This window comes from Physeter macrocephalus, chromosome 21 (assembly GCF_002837175.3).
Source record: "Physeter macrocephalus isolate SW-GA chromosome 21, ASM283717v5, whole genome shotgun sequence".
In the NCBI taxonomy this organism is placed as follows: domain Eukaryota; kingdom Metazoa; phylum Chordata; class Mammalia; order Artiodactyla; family Physeteridae; genus Physeter; species Physeter macrocephalus.
Window position 1 is genome coordinate 87,593,414 of NC_041234.1, and position 3,678 is coordinate 87,597,091.

Sequence of the window (3,678 nt, forward strand, 5' to 3'; positions counted from 1 at the left end):
TTCCACCTTTCTTTCCATCTTTTTTCCTCTGTGTCTCTGAGCCATTTGAAACAAAATAGAGATCGCAGAAATAAACCCATGTACCTATGGCCAACTACTCTACAACAGAGGAGGCACCAAAATACAATGGGAAAATACAGTCTCTTTAATAAATGGTGTTGGGAAAACTGGACAGTTACATGTAAAAGAATGAAATTAAAACATTTTTATCACACCATATACAAAAATAAACTAAAAATGGATTAAAGACCTAAATGGATTAGAAACCATAAAACTTCTAAAAGGAAACATAGGTAGTACAATCTTTTACATAGGTCTCAGCGATATCTTTTGGATCTGTCTCCTCAGGCAAGGGAAGCAAAAGCAAAAATAAACAAGTGGAACCTAATCAAAGTTAAAAGCTTTTGCACATTGAAGGAAACCATCAACAAAACAAAAGGGCAACCCACCTAATGGGAAAAGATATTTGCAAATGATATGTCTGATAAGGGGTTAACATCCAAAATACATAAATAACTCACACAGTTCAATATTTTTTTAAAAAAAGCTATTTAAAAAATGGGCAGAGGACCTGAATAGCCATTTTTCCAAAGAAGACATACTGATGGCCAATAGGCATATTAAAAAATGCTCAGCATCACTAATCATTAGGGAAATGCAAATAAAAACCACAATGAGCTATCACCTCATACCTGTGAGAAGGGCCATCATCAAAATGATGAGAAATAACAAGTGGTGGCGAGTATGTGGAGAAAAGAAAACCCTAGGACACCATTGGTGGGAATGTAAATTGCTATAGCCACTATGGAAAACAGTATGGAGGTTCCTCATAAAACTAAAAATATAACTACCATATGACCCAGCAATTCCACTCCTGGGTATATAGCCAAAGAAAATGGAAACCCTCATTTGAAAAGATATATGCACCTTAATATTCATAGCTGAGTTATTTATAATAGCCAAAATGTAGAAGCAACCTAAATGTCCATCAACAGATGAATGGATAAAGAAGATGTGATATATGTATATATCATCTCTATCTATATATAGATGATGTATGTACACAATGGAATATTACTCACCCATTAAAAATGAAAATTTGCCCTTTGCAACATGCATGGACCTGGAGGGTATTATGCTTAGTGAAGTAAGTCAGAGGAAGACAAATACTGCATGTTTTCACTTATATGTGGACTTTAAAAAATAAAACAAAACAAATTTATATAATAAGACAGAAGCAGTCTTACAGATACGGAGAACAAATTAGTGGCTATCAGTGGGGGGAAGGGTAGGGGGAGGGGCAAAAAAGTTGAAGGGGATTAAGAGGTACAAACTAGTAGGTATAAAATACATAAGATACAAGGATGTAATGTATAGTACAAGGTATATAGGCAATATTTTATAATAAATTCATATGAAATATAATTTATAAAATATCAAATCACTATATTTTACATATGAAACATAATATTGTAAGTCAATTATACTTCAATAAAATAAACAGTTGTCAAAACTTACTAAGTTGCCAGCATTCATGCACACTAGAAAATATCCTCAATTTATATTAATTAAACCAGAAATGCATTACTATTAATGCATTAATATCTTCCACTACTAAATACCAAAAAAATTGAGATTATTTTTGTGGAAGATTCATCCTGGCAATGTTAACTTCACAGCAGGCTGACACTACTTAGCTCACATTTCAAACACAATAGAAAGGCAGGTCTATGCTAGTGTTGGTGTAGGAAAGAGCCACAGGAACCCTGGGTTACATTTAATAGAAAACAAAGTGCATGCAGAGATTTACAACAATTTTAAAGACCAAACAATGGTCCTATTATGTGGTCCCAACAATAAACTCAAAGTTTATGACCAATAGTGGTTTGGATGAGCTGTTTACAAATACTTTAGGTACAGTTATACTGAAAGATAGTTCATTTGGCATCTTAAAAAAAGTTGCTATCGATCTTCAGATGGAGCTTGTTATAGTGAACATTTCTGTTAAGTGCATGCATTGAATTACTTGTTATCCAAGCATAGCAGCTGTTCCTTACCATTTAGCCTTAAGGACTTTAATTGGTCATCTTCAACGTCTACTCTTTCTTGATCATTCTCGACAATTCTCTTTGTAGTGATTTTTCTGCCATTAACAATTTTAGAAGTTGATATAGATTTGAAGTTGCCCATTCCACTACCGCCAAGTGATGTGGAAGAGAATGAAGTGAGGCCCTTGTGATTTAGGGAGGCAAAAGAAGTAAATCCAGTATCAAAAGAACACCCCCCCCTCCAAAATATGGAAAGCCACTGAAGGCAGAGAAAAGACTCTGTGCCTCAACTTCTGCTTCCTAGATCCCCCCAAAAGGCCTCAAATGGGTCTTTGAAGAAGTCCAATGAAAACGGACCCCTTCCACCAAAAAATTCCCTGAAGATGTCATCTGGGTTATGGAATGTGAAGCCAAACTGAAAGAGACTGTTAAAATGACTTCCACCTGCACCTTCACCATTTAACCCTTCCTTGCCATATTTGTCATAGATATCCCATTTTTAAGCATCTGATAACACCTCATAAGCCTCAGCTACTTGTTTGGATTTTCTCTCTGCTTATTCTTTATTCTCAGGATTTTTATCTGGATGCCACTTTAGTGCTAGTTTCCGATATGCCTTTTTTATATCCTTAAAAGGCTGAGTGACGTCTCTGCACGCCTAGAACTTCATAGGAGTCCAGCATGTTTTGACAGGCTGTTAAAAGGAGCATGCGTTTCTGCTTTTAAGGTCATCTACGTGGGACCTAGGATGTGGGAGCTGGTAGCAGGAAGACAAAGCAATGGGGAGTGGCCCGGGTGTCCCCTCTGTTCGTGCACCGCTGAGTTGGTAATGGTGGCAGCCTGATGTTTCTCAGGGTTTAGTCTTATATGCCTCTTTGTCTTTGTGCATGATATCCATTCTAGCTGAAAATTGCATCCTCTTAATTTCCCAAACCTCTTAGCCTGGTGTGGTAACCAGACTCTGTGCTGGCCTCCAATAAATCATGACTCCCGAGTATTTATTGATACATACTTGTGTGTTTCCACCCACAGTGACCCATGTGTAACCAATAAATTGTGTTGGACGTTATACTGCCTGACTTCCAAGGCTAAGCTATAAAAAGCCTTGCAGCCTTCACCTTGATCTCTTAGAGCACTCGTTCTTGGAGCCCAGAGTCACCTTGTAAGGATCCACCTACCCTGTTGGATAGATCTTATGGAGAAGCTCTGAAACTTCACAGAGAGAGGGAGGGTTCTAGCTGAGACCTGTCTTTAAAGCCATCTCCTCCAAGGTACCAGGCATGTGAGTGAAACTGTCTTGCAGCCTACCAACCAGCCCAGCTACTAAGTAAGTACCTAAATTATGAAATAATAAAATACCTGTTGTTTTAAGTTTTAGAGATAGTTTGTTACATTGCAATAGATAACTGGAACACCTGGTTAATTTTTGCTCTTCCTTCAAGGGTTCGTTTAGGTATTACCTCTAAGAAACGCCCGATTTACCTTCTTAATTCCCCTTCCCAGTTTGAGTTAGGTGTAGGTCTTCTTTGCTCCCATGCCATATGAACACTGATTACACTTCATTCTACATTTCTGGGTTTGTGCTAACTGCCCCACTAGACTGTGTCCTCCTTGATGGTGTGTCTTAATT

The 3,678-nt window shown here is 37.6% G+C and overlaps 1 pseudogene; it reads right to left on the reverse strand.

The window, feature by feature from the left end:
• Positions 1 to 2,022: 2,022 nt before the first annotated feature.
• Positions 2,023 to 2,731, reverse strand: LOC102991732 (dnaJ homolog subfamily B member 6-like; annotated as a pseudogene).
• Between the last annotated feature and the right edge of the window lie 947 nt (positions 2,732 to 3,678).